The sequence below is a fragment of the Panthera leo genome, chromosome D2 (assembly GCF_018350215.1).
Source record: "Panthera leo isolate Ple1 chromosome D2, P.leo_Ple1_pat1.1, whole genome shotgun sequence".
Taxonomy (NCBI): domain Eukaryota; kingdom Metazoa; phylum Chordata; class Mammalia; order Carnivora; family Felidae; genus Panthera; species Panthera leo.
The window spans coordinates 9,013,718-9,036,837 of record NC_056689.1 but is presented as its reverse complement, the minus strand read 5'-3'; the positions used below and the strand labels follow the sequence as shown (position 1 = coordinate 9,036,837).

General features: G+C 43.3%; 1 protein-coding gene across 4 annotated transcripts in view; it reads right to left on the bottom strand.

Annotated features, from left to right (window-relative positions):
• Window positions 1-23,120, bottom strand: part of LOC122201673 (zinc finger protein 37A-like) — a 141,801-nt gene that overhangs the window by 31,877 nt on the left and 86,804 nt on the right. The gene's annotated exons all lie outside the window — the stretch shown is intronic.

Genomic DNA, 23,120 nt, shown 5'->3' with positions numbered 1-23,120 from the left:
AGGGTGAGTGGAGTGCACAGTGACAGGCATCTATGAAAGAGGAAGCTGCTGTCGCTAGATACCAAATGTTCCAATGCCTTGACCTTGGACTCCCCAGCTTTCAGAACCGTGAAAAATAAGTGTTTGTTTTGTAAACCACCCAGTCTATGGTATCTTTGTTAAAGCAGCCCAAGCTAATCCTCTAGTATAAATATACATGTAAATATATATATATATATATATATATATATATATATATATGTGTGTGTGTGTGTGTGTGTGTGTGTGTGTGTGTGTGTGTGTGTAATATCTAGAATGACAGAAATGTTCTATATCTTCATTTGGGCAGTGGTTACAAAGATTATATTACAATACTATTGTTATATTACACAGATTGTAAAAGTTTTCAGAATTTGGTTTTACCATCTGTGTGGGGAAAAAATAAATACACCCCTTACCACTTACCATTCCCCAAAATTAATTTTATAAGGACACATTTCATCCAAGTAGGAAATCTAAAATTATGAAATTTTTAGAAGGAAATTTTGGAGAATATCTTCATATTATATATAACACACACACAGGCATTCCCTCTCCAAAAATCAAACAGAAAAATGGCCCTTTTTTCTGTTTAAGGGCTTACCTATTAAAGGCCTTGAATCCAAAAGGTAGATAGTCTATATATATAATGAAGATATACATAATATATATTATATAAATTATATATAACATTAATTTATATAAAAATATATATTATAGGGGTGCCTGGGTGGCTCAGTTGGTTAAACATCCGACTTCGGCTCAGGTCATGATCTCACGGTCTGTGAGTTCGAGCTCCGCGTCGGGCTCTGTGCTGACAGCTCGGAGCCTGGAGCCTGCTTCGGATTCTGTGTCTCCCTCTCTCTCTCTCTCTGCCCCTCCCCTGCTCACCCTCTGTCTCTGTCAAAAATAAAATAAAACATCAAAATAAAAAAAAAAAAAAATATATATATATATATATATATATATATATATATATATTATATAATCATTCACTCCTACACCTGTAAAGAAAACAGCCTGATATTTGAACAGACCTTCACAAAGGAAAATATACAAATAATAGGGACCCAATCTCAATACGATTAGTTATCAGGGAAACACAAAACCACAGTGAAAAGGAGCCAATACACAACACTCTAAGGGCTAAAATTAAAAGGACTAAAGACACCAAATATCAGAGAGGATGTGAAGCAGCTAGAACTTTCCCACCTTGTTGTTGGAGCGTAAAATGGCACAGTCACCCTGCTTTCTTATAAAAGTACATGTGCACCTGTTCTGTAATCCAACAATACTAGTCCTCAGTATTTACGATGATAAATAAAACATATGCCCAAAAAGAGAGCTTCTACCACAAAGTTCCTGACTATTTTATCCATAACCGCTCCAAACTGGAAACAACTCAAATATCCATCAAGAGTAGAATGCGTCAGTATGCAAATATAATATTTTTGTGTGATAGAATATTACTTCACAGTAAAAGGAAGGAACTACTGATAAATGCAATAACATTGGTAAGCCTTTAAAAACATCATGGTATGCAGGAAAAATTAAACACGAAAGTACATGAATTGTAACCCCCTTCCCATCACTGAATTGTCTCTGTATTTTTGTCAAGAAACAACTAGGGTATAAATGTGGATCTATCTCTGAGCTCCATTCTGTTCCTATGGTCTCTATGTCTATTCTTTACACAACAATACCACACTTTCATGACTACTATATATTTCCAGTAGTTGTGGGATCAAGGAACATGATCCTCCAACCTTGTTCTTTTTAAGAGTATTTTGGTTTTCTAGGTCTTCCAGAATTGCATTTTTAACTACTCTAAGTTTTCATCATCTTTTACTTAAAATTGAAATAGTAATCCCTGTTTTGTAATAAATCAGTGAATTTTAAGCCACCTAGCACAGAAGTATCAGTACCAATTAAATGTTAATTTCCCTCTTTCTCCTCTTCTTTCCTTCCATCTCTGAAAACCTAACAGACTTTATATATGAGAAAAACCGCCTTTCCTTTTGTGTCATGAGTTATAGTTAAATCCAAGAAAAAAAGAGAACCAAAATAAGCCGAAGAGGGATATTTTGCTATAAATTTTTACTGTTTCCCCCTACTTGTTTAGAAGGTCTTTATTATTACAGGATTCCACGATTCCATGATTCAGATCACCAGTTTCCTTTTTTTTTTTTTTTTTTTTTTGGAGAGAGAGAGGGAGCACGACAGCAGGGAAGGGGCAGAGGGAGAGGGAGAGAGGGAAACCCAAGCAGGCTCCACGCCCAGCACTGAGGCTACCTCAGGGCTGGATCTCACGACCCTGAGGTCATGACTTGAGCTGAAATCCAGAGGTGGACACTTAACCGACTGAACCACCTGGACGCCACGATCACCAGTTTCTTATCTCCCAGACTTTGTGGTCAAATTCAAAGTGGCTCGTCCCATCCCTTTGCCGTCTTGCAGTGCTAGCTAACTCCAAATGCCACGGGGGAAGTAGGGTTCCCCAAAGCACTTAAGATCCAGCCCGCCTAGCGGCTGCTTTACAGACACGTCTGGGCCTCGGGTCGGACCTCTGTATTGGTGTGGATGCACCCGCGCCCAAGGGCGTCTGCGCGCAGCCAGAGAGAGAGGCCCCAAGCCGGGGCTGCCTGACGTTATTAAGACAAGTCATGGAAAACGGAGGAGGAGATGATGCTCCTTCGCCCTCAATTCAGCTTTGGGAACAGCCTGCACCACACCTCATCTGCCTCCCACCCACATGGACTCTCTGAAGCTGGCATAAACATCAGACCGACCAAGGGCCGCATCCATGCCCTCCGTTCCCCCAGCTCCGAGGGGCCCCCCTGTCACTTCCATCTGCTGAGGCCACAACGGCTGTCGCCACCAATGGTCGCTCTCTGGTGGCGATGGCTCCTGGGCTCTGCTTCCGCATCGTGCGTGGAGCCCTGCCTCTGACGCCGTCCTGAACACGGGGACTGGTTCCCATTCACCGTGTGTCGGCCACGCGCTCACCCCCCGAGAAAACACGTGGCAGGTAAATCCATCGTTAGCCTCAACCCTCGAGTAACGGACGCCGTCATCGATCTACATTTAGCAATGTCAGAGAAACAAAGTAGGAAGGATCTTCAGTCCATCAACTTTCCAATGTCAGGATGTGTCAGGGGTTGAATTATGTTCCCCTCCCAAATTCAGGCGCTGATACACCGACCCCGGGGACCTCAGATTAAGACCTTATTTGGAAACAGGGCCAATACAGATGTAACTAGTTAGGTGAAGATGCGATCACACTGGAACAGGAGGGGCCCCTCACCCAAAATGCCTGATGTCCTTTTATTTGTTTTTTTAAATGTTCATTTTATTTTTGAGAGAGAGAGAGATAGAGAGAGAGAGAGAGTGGGGGAGGGGCAGAGAGAGAGGGAGACACAGAATCTGAAACAGGCTCCAGGCTCTGAGCTGTCAGCACAGAGCCCGACACGGGGCTCGAACTCACGGACCGTGAGATCATGACCTGAGCCAAAGTCGGACGCTTAACCGACCGAGCCACCCAGGCGCCCCAACGTGTATTCATTCTTGAGAGAGAAAGAGAGAGAGACAGAGTACAAGTGGGGGAGGGGCAGAGAGCGAGGGAGACACAGAATCGGAAGCAGGCTCCAGGCTCCGAGCCGTCAGCACAGAGCCCGACGTGGGGCTCGAACTCACGAACTGTGAGATCATGACCGGAGCTGAAATTGGACGCTTAACCGACGGAGCCACTCAGGCACCCCTGAAGTCCTTCTAAAAGAGGAAATTTGGATGCAAACATGCTCACAGGGAAAATGCCACGGGAGGAAGGAGGCAGAGATCCGGACGAGACGTCCGCAGCCAGACCACCAGCAAACCACCAGAAGCTAAGAGAGAGGCCAGGGTCAGGCACCCTCAGAGCCTTCAGAAGGAGCCAACCCTACTGATGCACTGACCTGGGACCTCTAGCCCCCAGCGGTGGGAGACAATACATTTCTGCTGTTCAGGCCACTGAGCTTGCGAAACTCTGCTACAGAAGCCCTGAGACACTAACGTGGCACTCAGTCAACACAGACCTTTTGCACCTTCACTTTTACAGCTGTAGACCTTTAGTACGATGGCTCTCCAATCTGTAAGAATGACTCATTTGTTCCTTAGACTGCACTTACTAAGGAGATCAATTGGTAACTTTTTTTTTTCTTTTAGCAACAAGGGTTAAGCAAATATAGTTTGATCTTCCCACACAGCGTCCTTTCAAAGTTTTCGAACCTGGTAAACTCCTACTTACCGTTCAAGTCTTTCAACTAAAATTCACTGTAGCTACATGTAATAGAGACCCCCAAATAAGAGTGATTTATACCAAAGTAAGTTTTCTCTCATAGGTAAGTCTGAATGTAGGTAATCCATGAGATCCTCATAGCCTAGGCTCCCTCTACCCCATACGCAATCCCTAGGGCACCCCTCATTACTCAGGATGGCAGTCAGGGCTCCAGCCATTGGATCTGCACTCCAGGGAGCAGAATGGAAAAAAGAATCAAGAAGAAGAAGGCTCACTGCATAAAGCTTCTCTCTTCTAAGGAAGGATTCTACCAGCTATCACGTGATGCTGCAGCTTACATCCTATTAGCTTGAATCAGTCGCTTGGCCACCTTTAGTCACATGGTCACACCCCTGGCACACAATGGGACCTGGAAAATGTCATTTCACCTCTTTTCTCAGCCCCCATGCTCCTAACTAAAATCAGACATGTCATTACTGTGGAAGAAGAAAACAATGAATAGTGGGGGAAGCTACTGCTCTTAGCCACGTCTGGTTAAGAAGATTTATCTAGCAAAATCACTTTATTTCTTTATACCTTTATTTACTTATTTATTTATTTATGTTTAATTTATTTTGAGAGAGAGAAAGAGAGGGGGAGGGGGAGCAAACATGAGTGGTGGAGAAGGGCACAGGGAGAGAGAGAGAGAATCCCAAGACACAGGGCTCGATCTCACGACCCTGATCAGGACCTAGCTAGTCTAGGGGCACCTGGGTGGCTCAGTCGGTTAAGTGCCGGACTTTTGGTTTTGGCTCAGGTCATGATCTCACGGTTTGTGAGTCTGAGCTTCGCTGTCAGTGCAGAGCCTGCTTGGGATTCTCTGTCTCTCCCTCTCTCTCTGCCCCTCCCCTGCTTATGCTCTCTCTCTCTCTCAAAAATAAATAAATAAATAAATAAAAAGAGTCAGACATTTAACTGACTGACCACCCAGGAGCCCCTCTAGCAAAATTATTTTCATGTCATCTGACATCAGTAATAGTAATACCTTATGTCCTCTCCCCTCACATGTGTATTATGCTAACACCCAGAGCCCCCACATTTCAGGGGCCTGCCATAATGGACGTTCGTGGCTCATCCACATGACAGATGTTCCTGTTTTATCGGGGAGGCAGTTTTCCCCCTCAGTGCAGTGTGCAGACAAAGACTTCTCCAATTTGGCCAGAATTCATCCCGCAGAAGAGGGAGGAGGACACGGGGCAGGCATGGCTACACCTTCCGGTCGTGGCCCAGACGCAATCCACATCACCCCTGTCATTTTCCTTAGGTTTCGCCTCAGTCATTTGGCCACATCCAGTGCCTGCTCCTTGGGCAGAAGGGACAACTAATGTTTCCGAACAGTGGGCTGCATCTCTCTTGGAGGAAACGTTAGCACACAGGAGTCATCTCCTCTCCAGGCAACGTCGCTGGAGTCTTAACCCGGAAAGCAGTAGCCTCACCTCCCCGGGGAACACTGGAAATACGCTGGAAGGAGGGATGGCAGCGGGTACTTGGATGGCTGAAAAAGAACGTTAGCGTTACTCTAAAATGGGCTCTTGCAATTGTGACAATAAAGTAACTTAATCTTGCTTCCGTGAGAGAGGGAGAAGAGATTGACATTTCTTGAACATTTCTTTGAGTAGGAAAAATTCACCAACCAGTCATGCAGGTTTTTTTCCTCTAAGGAATGTGTCCGTTTGGTTCAAATTTCCAAATTCGCTGACGTAAAATTACAGACAAGTACAGCGGCTGCGGTAACAGATTTTGGTCCAGAAGTGGGGGTGCCTCCTCCCCCAGGCCGTACTGTGGGGAGCTGAGACCAGGTAGTTGAGTTGGGCTGGTTTCGAATGGCCCCGGCGGGGGCTGGCTGCCTAACGTGGGGGCCGAGGGGCTGGGGGGTTTCCTGTGTCTCACACCAAGCTCCTGCCCGTCCCGCAGCAGTGAGCTGCTCGGGCTGGATTCTCTGCAGGCTCAGGTCAACTGGGGGAGTCGAGCAGTAGAGAACCCACATGCAGGGTCATAGCTGCAGGCGCCTCCTGCATCCCACGAAGTCCGTGAAGGTCCACCATCGTCTCCACGACCCATCTGGCGTTCACAGTAGCCAACACGGCGAGTAAAACGAGCACGGTAAAAAGGCCCAACCCTGTAACCCCCCAGGGCCCGAGGAAGCCACTCATCTCTCCCCCGCCCCCAGTGATGCAGACTGGCCTGCCGTCTACTCTGAGGGAGAGGTGGTCCCGAGGACCTACTAGTCTACTTAGCCCTTTCTTCTCTACAAACCTTCACTCCTAGGTTCCAGAGACGACAGTAAGGATTCCACCAGTTGCTAATGTATCTATTCCCTATACTCTGGGATGGAAGAAACACGCACAGAGAGAGTCCACAGTCCTGACAAACAAACTGTTAAATGTGGGTTAAGACTCCTTCTATCCCCAGACCTCAAAGCCCTATGCCAACTGATGGGCCGCGTGGTATGTATGATCTTTGGGAATCAGAGTATGTTCAAAACTACTATATGTAAGTCCTGAGAAAAAGCAGTATTTCCCTTTTCCCAGAGTATGATCACACTGGTAAATGTCTGCAGCTTTGGGGACACTTGGGGAAGGCTGGTGTAAGTTCATAACCTCAGGAGCTTTCCTGGTGTAATCTCAGACCGGTCCCCATACGCAGAGGGCGGGGAGAGACGGAAGAGAAAGGCAAGCCATTCCGGTAGGTGGCAATTTTAATAACAGCAAAGGGAACTTGCAGACGAGGTTTGTCTCGGGTGGCAGCAAGAAAAATGCGTCCCCTCCCCCTGCGCCCACTCTCTAAATCTTAAAAGTTTATAAAAAGGCCCTGGAGTGTCTGGGTGGTTGTCAGTTGAGCATCCAACTCTTGATTTCAGCTCAGGTCATGATCCCAGGGTCATGGGATGGAGCCCTACGTTGGGGTCCGTGCTGAGCGTGGAGCCTGCTTGCGGTTCTCTCTCTCTTTCTCTCTCTCTCTCTCTCTGCCCCTACTCCCTGCTTGCACCCACTCTCTATCTCTCCCTTTCTAAAATAATAGAATAAAATAAAATAAAATACCCAGTCACACACTGTGCAGGTGTTTTCAACACATTACCATCTCAACATGCTGTCTTCGAGCAGACCCTGGAGAGGAAAAGGTAAGTGGACCCCACATTCCAAGGATGGGGACGGGGTGAGGAGCCCCCGAGTGCCCAGGTTCAGCTCACGGGTCAGTCGGTTGTCACATCGTTTTGCTCATGTTCCCCAACAGCTGGGGAGAAGACGTTGCAGGCACCTGAGATGACTGCAGGGTCGTTACCCGAGGAGCTCCAGTCTCGCCCTCAGGCTGGGGGCTCCGGGTCCAACACTGTCTTCGGGGGCTTGGGTTAGGTGAGAGACCGTGACTTCTCACTGGAGCAACCACTGGATCTGGATCTTTTTTCCCGGCAGGCTGCCCATCAATTCATTCTAGGCACACCTTATGAATACCCCTGAGGGTCCCGTTCCGTAATTTCCATCCTTGTCCCCATGGCATACTGTGCGAAAGCAGGTTTCCTGCTCAAATATCCTGGTTAGAAGCCAAGACTTTTTCTCTCTCCCTGGAAACAAAACCAAGAAATGAGAGCCTGTGGTAGGTACGTGGACGCCCAAGCCCTCTGAGAAAGGCGCCGCCGCCCCCTTCTTCCCGGAGTTTGGTGCAGGAAAAGAGCCCTGGCCTCGTCCTTCTCCTTTTCTCGACTTTTCTCAGCAGAGATTCGGTTTCATTCGGGGCAACCAGTCACCACGCTGAAGGACTCTATCTAGTTCGTCACCTCTTGCAGCTAAGAGTGACCACGTGAAGTCTCGGCCAACTTACAGTGAGCAGAAGGATTCTGTGGGCCTCTGGGGAGGCTCACACAGCCACGCTCCCCTGAGTCCTCCTCCTTTCCTCCCTCTTGCTGTCTGAAATGCCCCAGCAAAGGTGTTCTGCTCTAGGTTCTCCCGCCTGAGGCGGCAATGCCAGTGCCGGCCACCAGGGGGCAGGCGGTGCCCGCCGTGCTCGGCAGGAGCGGGGCGCCAGAGCAGATCCGCGCGGAGGTCATTCTGGCCACTCTCCTGCCCCGGCCGAACAGGCACCTTCAATTATGGGCGTCCATCTACACAGTCCGAGCTGGTCCGAGGTGGGATGGGGCTCCTGGATCCGCTCATTTATTCATTTTGGCAACTGTGCCCAGAACATTCATCCCGGTTTAGGCCCTGCCCTCCAGGAGCTCACACGCTGGAGGGACAGATGGACAACAGCACAGAAACAAATACACGTGGGAGACAAAGGCCAAAGGCTGTCTTTAAATAACGCACGGTGCCGTGAGACAGGGCTGGGCGCCACAGGCGCTGCGGGTCTGAACAGGCCACACTGAGGTGCTGTGGATGCCGGGACCAGGATGACAGGACAAGGCCAGGCCTGCACGCGCCTCGGAACAGTGTTGCGGGGGGGGGGGGGGGGGGGGGGGGGGGCGGGGACTCATCTGCAGCGATTCGGAGACGAAGTGACACAAGTGAGTGCGGCCAGAGATGCCACGAGCAAGGCACCACCACCGCTGGCTTGTCACTGGGAGAAGAGGAAGGGCCGGGGAGGAGGGCAGGGCTGGGACCCGGGGCCTGGGGCCTGGGAGACCGCGTCAACAATGTGTCTCTGGGTGGAAAAGCTACCCCAAACACGGCGACTTGCAGCCACGGACGTGTATTACCTCACGGTTTGCGTGGACCAGGAATCCAGCTGGTCCCGGGAGCCTCTTCCCCAAGAAATCTCAGGAGGCTGGGGCTCTGGTCAGCCGAGGCTGCAGCGGGGCAGGACTGCAGCCGCGTGCACTGGGGGTGCTGGCAGGACTCGGTGTGGACCGAGGGCCTGACGCCCCTGTCAGTGTCTCTCAGTTGTGGACTGCATGAACCTCTCCTGCGCACCAATGCAATTTCTGTGTCTGCCTCACAACGGGGGACGTGACACAAGAGAGAAAGAGGGGGAAGAAGACAGAACCCAAGAATGAGGGGGCGAAACATTACTCAAAGTCGCTTCCAACTCTTGGGAGTGACGGTGCATAGCTTTGCCGTCTTCTATGGAAAAGAGGCCACTAAGTCCAGTCCACGCTCACAGAAGGAAATCACACAAGGATGTGGCCACTGTGGGGATCGCAGAGAGCCGCTGAGGAGAGGAGGGGAAGGCCCCAAAAGGTTCAGTGCCTCGCCCAGAATCCCAGTAAGAAGGTGGAGCCAAGTGTGAACCCAACTGTGTCCTCATAGGTGGGGCCCTGGCTGCACCCAGGTTTTCTCAGGGACTCCGGAAAAGGCTGTCAGTGGGACTGCATGTGGACGTGGAGGTGGCACAGGGGGTGGGGTGAGTACTCAGCGGCCTAGACGGGCATTTAACACCCTGTCCACACAGCACTCGGGGCAGAGGGAGCTGGGGCCACAGGGTTCACACTGATACAGTTTCTGAATCTAATTCCTCACGGGACAACTGGGAAACCGAGGCCTACAGAGAGGCAAAACCAAGGAGAAATAAAGACTTTCCCAAATGAACTGAAACAAAGGAGTTCACGGTCATCACACCTGCCTTCCAAGAAATGATGAAAGGTGTTCTTTGAGTGGAAAGAAAAGGATGCAAATTAACATCATAAGAACAGATGGACACATGGGTAAAATTCATTGTTAAAAGGTAAATAAATAGAAGCCATATTCCTCAATACTGTAATGGTACATAACACTTATAAGTGTAGTTTAGGTTTTGAAATGTATTATAAACGTAAGTGCAATAATTTGCCATCGGATACATAATATAAAGATATGTAAATTGTAATATCAATAACCTAAAATGTGAAGAGAGGAAGTAAAAGTGGAAAGTTTAGGAATGCCATCGAAATTAAATTGCTACCAGCATAAAATAGAGCATTATATACATAAGATCTTAAGAAAGTATTATATATATGGCATTACCAAGAAGAACAAAGGTAGAGGAATTGCACTTCCTGATTCTTACATAGCTCTAATAACTGAGACACTATGGGACTGCCATAAAAACAGATACATAGAGACCAGTGGAACAAAAGAGAACCCAGAAATAAATCTCCTATACACAGTCAAGTAATATTTGATAAGGGAGCCAAAAGCACTCCCTTGTGGAGTCTCTCCATTTAACAGCGCTGGGAAAACTGGGTAGTCAGGTGCAAAAGAATGAAAGTAGCTCTCCATCTTAAAATTAACTCAAGGGGCGCCTGGGTGGCTCAGTCAGTTAAGCGTCCGACATCAGCTCAGGTCATTATCTCATGGTTCATGGGTTCAAGCCCCCCATCAGGTTCTGTGCTGACAACTCAGAGCTTGGAGCCTGCTTCAGATTTTGTGTCTCCCTCTCTCTCTGTTCCTCCCCTGCTTGTACTTTCTCTCTCTCTCTCTCTCTCTCAAAAATAAAGATTTGAAAAACTCAAAAAACTAATTCAAAATGGATTAAACACTGAAATGCAAGCTTGAAACCATAAAACTCCCAGAAAGAAAACGTAGAGAAAAAGCGTTTTGCCATGAGTTTTGGTGACAATACTTTTTATGTGACACCTGCATCACAAGCAACAAAATACAAAATAAACAAGTGGGACTACACAAACTAAAAAGTTTCTGCACAGTGAAAGAAATGATCGACAAAATGGAAAAGAAGCCTACAGAACTGGAGAAATAATTTGCAAACCACATATCTGATAAGGGATTAATAGAATATGTAAAGTGGCACCTGGGTGGCTCGGTCCAGTAAGCGCCCGACTCTTGATTTCAGCTCAGGTCATGATCTCATGGTTCGTGAGATCTAGCCCTACATCGGGTTCTGTGCTGACAACATGGAGACTGCTTGGGATTTTCTCTCTCTCTCTCTCTCTCTCTCTCTCTCTGCCTTCCACATTTCGTGCTCTCTCTCTCTCAAAATAAATAAATAAACTTTTTAAAAAAGTAAAAAAAGCAAAAAAAAAATCAATTTAAAAATTGGCAAATATCCTGAATAAACATTTCTACAAAGAAGATATTGATACAGCTAACAGGTATGTAAGAAGTTGCTCAACGTCACTAACTATTAAGGAAATGCAAATCAAAATCACAATCTGTTAGAATGGCTACCATAAAGGGGCTCAGTCGGTTAAGCATCTGACTTCGGCTCAGGTCATGATCCCACAGTTTGTGGGTTCAAGCCCCGCATCAGGTTCTGTGCTGACAACTCAGAGCCTGGAGCCTGATTCGGATTCTGTGTCTCCCTCTCTCTCTGCCCCTCCCCTCCGGTCTCTCTCTCTCTCTCTCTCTCATTCAAATAAACATTGAAAATTTTTTAAATAAATAAATGCACTACAGAAGAGCAACCATCCCCATCCCCAGGAATAACACTGGCTTCCACATAATACTCCCATAATACTGTCAAACTGGCTTCCACATAATACTCCCATAACCATGTCTATTGTGTGTTTTTTAATAAATTTTTTTAATGTTTATTTATTTTTGAGAGCAAGAGACACAGAATCTGAAGCAGACTCCAGGCTCTGAGCTGTCGGCACAGAGCCCGACACAGGGCTCGAACCTACGAACCGTGAAATCATGACCTGAGCCCATGTCGGACGCTTAACCGACTGAGCCACCCAGGCACCCCTATTGTGTGTTTTTAAACGCTGATAAATGTTTTACAGAATGTCTACGGCATTCGTTCCCCGTAAGAACTCTTGTAAACGTAGCTTGCCGGGAGCACTGTTTCGTGTGCCAGGCTCAGCCTGATAACCACACTGATAACCAGTGTGGCTGGACCGGCCTCTGTGGCTCTTAGTATGATTGCAAGATGCCCTCAGCAGTAACCATCAGGAAACTTTGAAACAAAAACAAAAACAAAAACAAAAACAAAAACCAGGCTTATTACTTACAAGTCCTGGACATTACATGCACACCTGAAGCCACACTTCAAGGTTGCAGGTGGGGAGAAGGGGAGCTAGAGTTCTACTTTTCTTGGAGTTGAGAGTGGGGGCCTTTTTATTGGTAGGCTTTTTACTGGTAAATTTCGAACATAAGACTGTCGAATTTAAAGCATTTGAAGACAGGGGGCGCCTGGGTGGCTCAGTTGGTTAAGTGTCCAACTCCCGGTTTGGCTCTCAGGTCATGACGTCGCCATTTGGTGGGATTGAGCCCTGTGTTGGGCTCTGTGCTGGCAGCACTGAGCCTGCTTGGGATTCTCTCTCTTTCCCTCTCTCTCTCTGCCCCTACCCCACTCGTGCTGTCTCTGTCTCTCAAAATAAACAAACGTTAAAAAAATTAAAAATAAATAAAAATGTAAAAAGTAAAGAAAAATCAAGACTGGGAAGAGAAAGAACAAGTAGCCCAAAGGGTCAGTTACCAAACCTACCCAGATCTCCAAAACAAAGGAGCCTCAGGGGTGGGGTGCAGGCCAGCTCTTTACGTATTTACTTAAAGAGCAGCTGTGAAGTGGGCCCTCAGCAATCAGACTTAAGTCACGTGCTTGCATTATGAAAAAGAGAAAACCCAACTGTCAGGGCTCATGCCATAAGCACTCCGATACCCACCTTTATTGCATATGATTTTAAACGCTTCTCTACGTTCAATGCAAAAGATATCACATCCATGTCCTGAAATAACTCTTCTCAAAGTAGAATGCAAGTAGCACTCTTCGAGCCATTGCTATTACGTTTGGTTTTAAATTCTCCTCCAAGTGCCTTGCAAAATGGACATCACACCCCTGCTCTGAAATAACAACCCTCTCAACGATGGACTCATGTATCACTGTGATGACCATCTTACTCCATGTCTGTTTAAACACTTCTGCGTATAATTTACAGAATGGCTAACATAGCAATTTCCCAATACAACACCATACTCCAAGTCACATTATACATAGCACTCCCACACCCATTTTTGTCACATGTGTTTCAAACACTTCTCTAAACGCATACTGAAAGGCTATCACTCCCATTCCTTGAAACAACATCCCTCTCAAGCTAATATACACCCAGCAGTATAAACATTTTGATTACTTTTTAAAAATTCTCTTAACCTGTTAACAGATACAGCTATCACACCTGTTCCCTAACACTCTTGTTAGTGCAGGTTACCGGTGCCTTAATAGAACCATAATAATTATATAAGTTTTAGGTCCTTCTCTAAATGCATCGCACAACATTAAATGACACTCCTCTGTGGTAGAATACAGATTCTACTTTTATAGACATCTTTACTTCAAGTGTTTTTGCCTGGATTTTATTGATATAATTGATGCACAGTACGGTGTAAGTTCAAGGTGTGCAGCACAACTTGGCATATGTATTATGGAATGATTATCACAGGAAGTTTACTTAACGTCCATCATCTCAAGTAGATACAAAAAATTTTTTTCCATGTGATGGGAGATCTTAGGATCTACTCTCTTAACAATTTTCATATCTACCATAGAGCTGAACTAATTACAGTCATAATGTTGTACATTACATACCCAGTATTCATCTTACAACTTAAAGGTTATACATTTTGATCACCTCCATCCAATTCTCGCATCCCCCACCTACCACCTCAGGGAACCACATACCTCAATTCTTTTGCTAGGAGTCTGTTTTTTGTTTTTGTTTCTTTGCTGGTTTTTAAATTCCACATTTAAGTGAGATCACACAGCATTTGTCTTTCCCTCTCACTTATTTCACTTAGCATAATGCCTTCAAAGTCCATCTATGTCGTCACAAACGGCAGGGTTTCCTTCTTTTTGTGGATGAGTATTCCACTGTGTGTGTACCACACCTCTTTCCCTTCATCTGTTGGTAAACACTTCAGTTATTTCCATGTCTTAGCTATTGTAGATAATGCTGGAATGGACAAGGGGATGGAGATGTCTCTTCGACATTTTGTTTCCTTCAGATGTATTCCCAGAAGAGGAATAACCTGATCATACGGTAGTTGCATTTTTAATCTTTTGAGAAGAGTTCATACTATTTTCCACAGTGGCTGCACCAGGTTACAATCCCACAAGGAATACAAGTTTCCCTTTTCTCAACACCCTTGTTCATGTCCATCACTCTAATAGACCATCACTCTAACGAGCAAAAGATTCCTCATTGTGGTTCTCATTTGCATCTCTTTAGTGATTGGTGATGTTGAGCACCTTTTCACGTACCTGTTAGCCATCTGAATATCTTCTTTGGAAAATGTTTGTTCAGATCTTTTTCCATTTTTAAATAAAATTGTTTTTTTTTCTGTTGAGTTGCATGAGTTCTTTATATCTTCCAGATATTAACCCTTCATCAAATATATGGTTTACAGATTTTTCCCCCATTCCATAGATTGTTTTTTCCTTTTGTCGATCATTTCTTTTGCTGTGCAGAGCTTTTTATTTCAAGACAGTCCTACTCGTTGGGACCCCTGGGTGGCTCAGTCGGTTAGGTGTCCAACTTTGGCTCAGATCATGATCTCATGGTTGGTGGGTTTGAGCCCCACATTGGGCTCTGTGCTGACAGCTCAGAGCCTGGAGCTTGCTTCAGATTGTCTCCCTCTCTCTCTGCCCCTCCCCCACTCATGCTTTGTTTCTGTCTCTCAAAAATAAACATTAAAAAAAAAGACATCTAAATCTTTAATCCATTTTGAGTTCATTTTTATGGGGGAGTAATATAGGGGTCAAGTTTCATTCTTTCACTTGTGAATGTCCAATTTTCCCAGCACCATTTATTGAAGAGATGGTCTTTCTCCATTGAGCATTCTTGGTTGTTTTGTCAAATATTAGTTGACTGTATATGCATGGGTTTATTTCTGGGCTCTCAATTTATTTCTATTGATCTATTTGTCTGTTTTATGCCAGTACCATACTGTTTTGACCACCTTAGCTTTATAACATAGTTTAAAATCAGGAAGTGTGAACCTCTCACAGGATTGCTTTTGCTGTTCAGGGTCTTTAAGTTGTTCCATATAAATTTAGGATAATTTTTTTTTTTTTTTGCTACTTCTGTAAAAAATTCTACTGGAATCTTTTAAAAAATTACTTAATGTTTTATTATTTATTTGAGGGGGGGAGAGAGAACATGAGTGGGGGGAGGGGCAGCAAGAGAGGGAGGCACAGAATCTAAAGCAGGATCCAGGCTCCGAGCTATTAGCAAAGAGTCCAACACAGGAGACTTAACTCACGAATGGTGAGATCATGACCTGAGCCAAAGTCTGACGCTTAACCAACTGAACCACCCAGGTGCCCCATCCACTGGAATCTTGATATGAATTGTGCTGAATTTATAGATGGCTTTGGTTGGTATAGAGATTTCAAAAATATTAATTCTTATATCCATGAATATGGAATGTCGTTCCATTTATTTGTGTTTTCTTCAATTTCCTTCATCAATATCCTGTAGTTTTCAGTGAAGAGATCTCTCATCTCTTTGGTTAAATTTATTCCTAAGTATTTTCCTGTTCTTGATGCTCCCATGAACAGAATTTTATTTTTGAAAATTTATTGTTAGTGTATGAAAATGCTGCTAATTTTGTGTCCTGCAACTTTCCTGAAATCATAGCTCTAACAATATTTTGGTGGAGTCTCTATGATTTTCTCTATATAAAAATCATGTCATCTGCAAATATAGACAATTTTACCTCTTCCAATCCTATTGTGATACCTTTTATTTCTTTTCCTTGCCTAACTGCTCTTCCAGGACTATGTTGAATATGAATGGTGACAGGGGACACCCCTGTCTGATCATAAGTGAAAGCTTTCAGACTTTCACCGAGTATGATATTAGCTGTGAGCTTGTCCTATAGTTTTTACTATGTTGAGATATGTTCCTTCCATAATTAATTTGTCATGAGTTTTTGTCACGAACAGATGTTGAATTTTGTCAAATGCATCCACTGAGGTGCCTTATTGGTTTATGACATTGCTAAACATCTCACATATGAAAATGTAGAACGATGGCTGAAAGAACAGAGAGATCATGCTGATAGTAACATTGTTATCATGCTTGTGGGCAATAAGAGTGATTTGCGTCATCTCAGGGCAGTACCTACAGAGGAAGCAAGAGCTTTTGCAGAAAAGAATGGTTTGTCATTCATTGAGATTTCTGCTCTAGACTCTACAAACGTAGAAGCTGCTCTTCAGACAATTCTGACAGATCTACTGCATTGTTTCCCAGAAAGCAAATGTCAGACAGATGTGAAAATGACATGTCTCCAAGCAACAATGTGGTTCCTATTCATGTTCCGCCAACCACTGAAAACAAGCCAAAGATGCAGTGCTGTCAGAACATATAAGGCGTTTCTCTTCTCGCCTAGAAGGCTGTGTCCATTTCCCAGGTCTGAGATTTAAATATATTTGTAATTCTTGTGGTCACTTTGCGTTTTATTACTTCCTCCTACTTATGAATTTTTCATGTCTTAAGTCTTTTGATTTTAGCTTTATAAAATCATCCACTTGCCCCAAATGACTGCAGGTTTTCATGCCATGGCTTCACTAGCCTTACTTTAATAAAATGAATGGATTCATAAAAAAAAAAAAAAAATTCATCTACTGAATTTTTCTGCATCTACTGAGACAATCATATAATTTTTTTTTAATGTGTTGTATCACCTTTATTAATTTGCATATATTGAACCATCCTTGCATCCCAGGGATAAATCCCACTTGAATACGGTAAAAGATCCTTTTAATGTGCTCCTGAATTAGGCTTGTTGGTATTTTATTGAGAATTTTTACATCTATACTCATCGGAAATATTGGCCTATAGTTTTTGTTGTTGTTATAGTGTCCTTTTCTGGCTTTGGTATCAGGGTAATGCTGGCCTCATAGAATGAATCAGGAAGTATTCCTTCCTCTTCTGTTTTTTGGAATAGTCTGAGAAGGGAAAGTATTGCTACATTCCAATATGTTGTGGTATGTTGTCTTTCCATTTTCATTTGTCTCAAGATACTATTTTACCCATTTATTATTTGATACACTGGTTTTTGAGGGAGTGTTAATTTCCATGTGTTCGTGAGTTTTTCAGTTATCCTCCCATTACTGATTTTTTAATTTCATACCATTGTGGTCAACGAAGATACTTGGTATGACTTCAGTCTTCTTGAATTTGCTGACTTGTTTTGTGAACATATGGTCTCCTGTATAAAGTGTTCCATGCATGCTTGAGAAGAATGTGTATTCTGATGTTCTGTGTATATGTCCATTAGGTCCTTTTGCCCTACAGTGCTGCTCAAACCCGGTATTTCCTGGTTGATTCTCTGTCTGAATGATGTATCCTTTTTGAAAGAGGAGTATTAAAGTCCCCAAATATTGCACTGCTGTTTATTTTTCCTTTTAGCTTTGCTACTTTTACCTTATATATTTAGTTGCTTTAATGATGGGTGCATAAATATATACAAACGTTATATCTTCTTGATGGATTGACACTTTTACTGTCATATAATGAACTTTTCTTTTACTATTTTTAAAGTCAATTTTGTCTGACATAAGGATAGCTACCCCTGCTATTTTTGGTTACCATTTGCATGAAATATTTTTTCCATTCTTTCACTCAGTCAGTATGCAACTTAATGCTAGAGTCTCTTGTAGGCGGCCTATCATGGGATTTTATTGTTTTATCCATTCAACCTTTCTAGGTCTTTGAAGACTATAATCTCTTTACTGTAAGGTAATTATTGACAGATAAGGACTTACAATTGGCATTTTGTTATTTTCTTTTTTGTAGCTCCACTGTTCCTTGCTTCTTATCCATTTGTGTTTTAATGCCTTTTGGTGAGTATGCTTGGACTTCTTTACCATGTTCTTCTGCATAAATGCTATAGGTTTTTCCCTTGTGGTTACCATGAAACTTATATAAAGTATATTAAAATTATGTCTATTTTAAACTGATAACTTAAATCCAACAGCATTCTTAAGCTTTACACTTTTATTTCTCCTCTGTCACACATTTTCATTATTGATGTTACAGTTTATATATATTGTATATCGAATGAAAGGTTATTGTATTCATGGTTATTTTTACTAAGTTTTTTTTGTTTTTGTTTTTAATTTTAAACTAGTGTTGTTAGAGAATTATGCACCACCACAGAACAAGCCTAAGACCACACACACAAAGCCTCGCAGGGCTGGGAGCTGGTTCCCTTTTCCACCCAGTCAGGGGAGCTCAGTTAAAGCCCCACCCACTATTGAGTGCAGAGATGCCCACCCCACCAGGTAAAAAGCCTGACCTGAGCACCTGGGAAGCTGCCTAGAGAAACAGCACTTGAGTGGAGATCATGGCCAGCAGCACTGCTTATCTGCTGAGTTGAGGACACTGGCCCATATGGCCAGGGAACTTGGGACTACAATTCTGCTAGACTAGTTCCTCAAACAAGATATGCCAGCCTTGAGGCCTGTCGCATGGTCCTGCCTGGGCAGGGAATCTACTCCATGCTCTGCCTACGCTGAATACAACCTCCATCCGTTCTCACTGTAGAACAGTTAGGATAGGCAACTCAGTAACATCCTCATGAACCCTTCACTCTCTGCCCCACCATCCTCAGACCACCACCTACCTCTGCAAGTTGCAAGACAGAACTAAGTGTCAAGTCCAGGCATCAAACACTTCAGCTGGGCAAGAAAGAAACCTTTCCCGGAAGTTTTCAGAACACTTCTGCAAACAACTCTGATGACAGCCAGAACACGGGCCAATCCCAAACAAATCTTGGAGGGGAGTGTCTTTCATGACTAGCTTAATACAATTGTTCTTTACCTCTGAACCTTTCAAGGCCAAGGTGAGAAATTACAAGTTAAGGCACTGCCATCAAGGGAAAAATGTGTTGGGTATTAAGAGTCTGTAAGAACCTATCAATTGTTTGAAAGTTAACTTAAGAAATAACAGCTAACACATACACAGCTCATACTAAATTGCCCCTATGAAGTAGCCACTACTAATGTCCCCATTTGACAGATGAGAGTCTGAGTACAAAAGATGGTAATTTGTCTCAAATCTAGTAAGTGACAGGGCTAGACATCATATGAGCCCAGGCAATCTGGTAACTAATTCTACGGCCTCCCCCACACTGGGAAGGAAGGAATAAGACAAACTATGTATATACAACATCACAACACAAATGTACATGGTTCGTTACGCTTGGGCTATGCAACTCATCCCTAAGTGGATTGCTCATCTGAATGTTTCAGCTGGACATTTTCTTCATATAATGGAAAGCAATACTGTGTTGAACTCAAGTAGTACTGTTAATATCTGCTTTCTTTAATTGGTATGGCTTATTTTGTGTAATCAGTATTTTCATTATACCCACTGATGGATCCTGACGCAGATAACAACTTCATAAACACAGTGTCTGAATTCTTTATTGAAGAATTAATACAAAACACGGGCCGAATCCACTTTTATATGCCAGGAAACTGAGAGAGAACATGTGTAATATATGGTAAAACTATGGAATATTACTTCACTTAACATGTTTATTGAATAGGTAAGACAGAGAAATTGGTTAGCTTTTAACATGGAGTATCTTTGTTATTTAGCACATTGAGAAGGGAACAAAATACTTTCTGTAGTAAACTCACATACATAAGCACTTACTACACAGCGATCCCTCACACACACGCTTACTGCTGTTGTCCTAATTATTCATCTTGTGTTGTGTTTTTAAGTGAGATGGGGAAGCTGCTGGAGGAATCTAAGCAGAGAGTGAACAATGTCAGACTTTCTGCTTTTATTAAGGAACATTTACACTCAGACATGTAGATATATATATATATATATGTAAATATTCGCAAGTAACAACATCTGTAAATTGATTACACCTACAATCAATACTGAGACAAAAAGAACACGATGAGCACCAGAGGAGCCCCCTCACATTAGGCTCTGCAAGCTGCTACCATCCAGGCAACCACCTGGATTCTAACACCACATATTAGATTTGCCAGCTTTTTGAATGAAAAACATGTATACAGCACTTAGGTCTTCTGTGTTCTTTGCATGCGTGTAATTGTGGTTTGTTCATTCCTACTGCTGTATAGCACTGAATGAACAGCACAGTTTATATACTCATTTTAGTGTCGTGGCCATGTGTGCCGTTTCTACTTCCGTTGAGAATTCTAGTACTATGAATATTCTTTCAGTAAACGTGTATTTCTGTTGGATATATGCCTAGAAGTAGAATTACACAGCCAAAGGTACACGCATGTTTAGCTTTAGCAGAAAGAGCCTATTTTCCACAGTGTACAATTTACATTCCTACCAAACTCGTATTAGTCCCAGCTGCTTCGTATCTTCATCATCGGTTGGTCTTTTCTTTTTACCACTTTAGCCATTCTGGTGTATACTGGTAATCACATATTCATTATGATTTGCTTTTCCTTGCTGACTAATGAAATTGAGCAACTTTCCACATTTACTGGTCACTTAAATACACTCTGTGAATTATGTTCAATCTGCTGCTCACTTTTCCTTTCCTGATTTGTTGGAGTTCTTTATATATGCCTTATAAGAGTCCTTGGTTTGATATATGCATTGCAATTATCTTCTCCCAGGCTGTGGCTGGCATTTTAACTCATGTTTTTTTGTTGTTGCTATTGGTTTTTGTTTGGTTTTTGTTTTTGAACAAACAGCACTTTTTAATTCTAATGTTCTCAAATTTATCTACACTTTTTTTTTAAATTTAAATCCAAGTTAGTTAACATATAGTGTATCTATGGTTTTTGTTTTTTGTTTAAGCTGTCTTAACCAAAGCTATGGTGTTCGCCTATACTTTCTTTCTTCTAAAAGTGTTACTTTCACATCTAGATATACAATCCACACCAAACAAGTCTTTGTGTATAGTGGGTGGCTACAGTCAAAATGTTTCTTTACACACACACACACACACACACACACACACACACACACACACACACACACAGAGAGCTGACTAACTCACCATTTATCAAAATTACCATCTTTTTACCACAATATTAAAGTGTCACCTTTATCATATATTAAGATATTGGGGCCTGTTTCTGGACATTGTTTATCCTTGTGCCTATACCACAGTCTTGATATCCAAAATCTAAGTCCTGCAGATTTATTTTTCTATTTTGATTGTCTTAGCTATGGTCACTGCATCTGCATATACATGTTTTTGAGACAGAGACAGAGAGAGATAGCATGAGCAGGGGAGGGGCAGAGGGACAGGGAGAGAGAATCTTAAGGAGGCTCCACACCCAGCGCAGAGTGTGATGTGGGGCTTGATCTCATGACCATAGGAGATCATGACCAGAGCCAAAATCAAGAGTCAGATGCTTAACTGACTGAGCCACCGAGGTGTCCCTGAATATACATTTTAAATTCAGATTTGCTAATTTCCAATAACAAAACCTGCTGTGAGATGGTGATTGGGTTGCACTGAATCTACCACTCAGTTTTGGGGAAATGAGCCTTCAAAGTCATCAAGACAGTTATGTATATCCTTTCATTTATTTTGATCTTTAATATCCCTTAATTCGGTGGTGGTGCAGTTTTTGGATTTCTAGAACTTACCGTTTTTGGAATACTGTAAGCTTAACAGCGATGTAACAGTATTTAAAGTGTACAACTTGACAGGGTGCCTGGGTGGCTCAGTCGGTTAAGCAGCCGACTTCAGCTCAGGTCATGATCTCACAGTCTATGAGTTTGAGGCCTGCCTTGGGCTCTGTGATGACAGCTCAGAGCCTGGAGCCTGCTTCCGATGTGTCTCCCTCTCTCTCTGCCCCTCCCATGCTTGCTCTCTTTCTCTCTCAAAAATAATAAACATTTAAAAAAAATTTAAAGTGTACATCTTGATATAATTTGATAAATATAGCTGAAAAACCATCACAATATAGTGAACCTACCCATCACCTATAGGGATCACTGCCCCTTTATTGCCTGGTGTCCCCTGTCATGAAAAGAGTTATTTCCTGGATTTTATCGGTTTCCTTTTTCCGTTTTTATTTTTTTTTTTGGCAGGTAGGTAGATCTGGTCTCTGCTACCGTATCCTGGGTGGATACAACTGTCCTGCTATCACTTGTTTTCTATTTGTAGTTTTTTACACAGTGAGTTTGCTAGTTCACCATTTTTAGTAACTTCTCCGTAAGTTTTTTTCACTTTTCCATGCAATGATACCACCTACCAATAATGAGTTGGCACTTCAATCTTCCAAGTTTCAGGCCTTAAACTTTCTTCCTTTTTGCCTTACTGACGAGCTAGAGCCTTCAGTCATATGTGAAACAGAAGTGGTAACAAGCATTCTTGTCTCATTAATATCAGGGAGATATAGGTCAATACTTATTTATTTAGTATAATATTTGCTGTATGTTGGTTTCCTTTTGTGTTTGATGAACTTTCCTTCCGTTCCTAGTTTTGTTGGTTTTTAACCATGAAAGGAAAGTTTTTATCAAATACGTTTTCTGCATCTATTGAAATAATCAAATGGCTTCATTTATTTTTTCTACTAATGTGGTAGGTTACATCAACTACCTTAAACTTGTAAACATTTATTCTGAAATGACTTCACCCTTAAAAAAGTCACAAGCGCAGTACCAAAAAACTCCCATATCCCCCTCAGACAGATTCTCCTAACCGCACTGCATCTCCTCCATCAGTCCTTCGCGCTGTGTGCGCAGGCGCGCGCGCGCACACACACACACACACACACACACACACACACACACACACTCTCTCTCTCTCTCTCTCTCTCTCTCTCTCTCTCTATTAGCCTTTGTCTAAAGCATTTAAAAATAAGCTGCAGAGGCACCTGGGTGGCTTAGTTGGTTAAGTGTCCAACTTCGGCTCAGGTCACGATCTCCTGGTCTGTGAGTTCGAGCCCCGTGTCG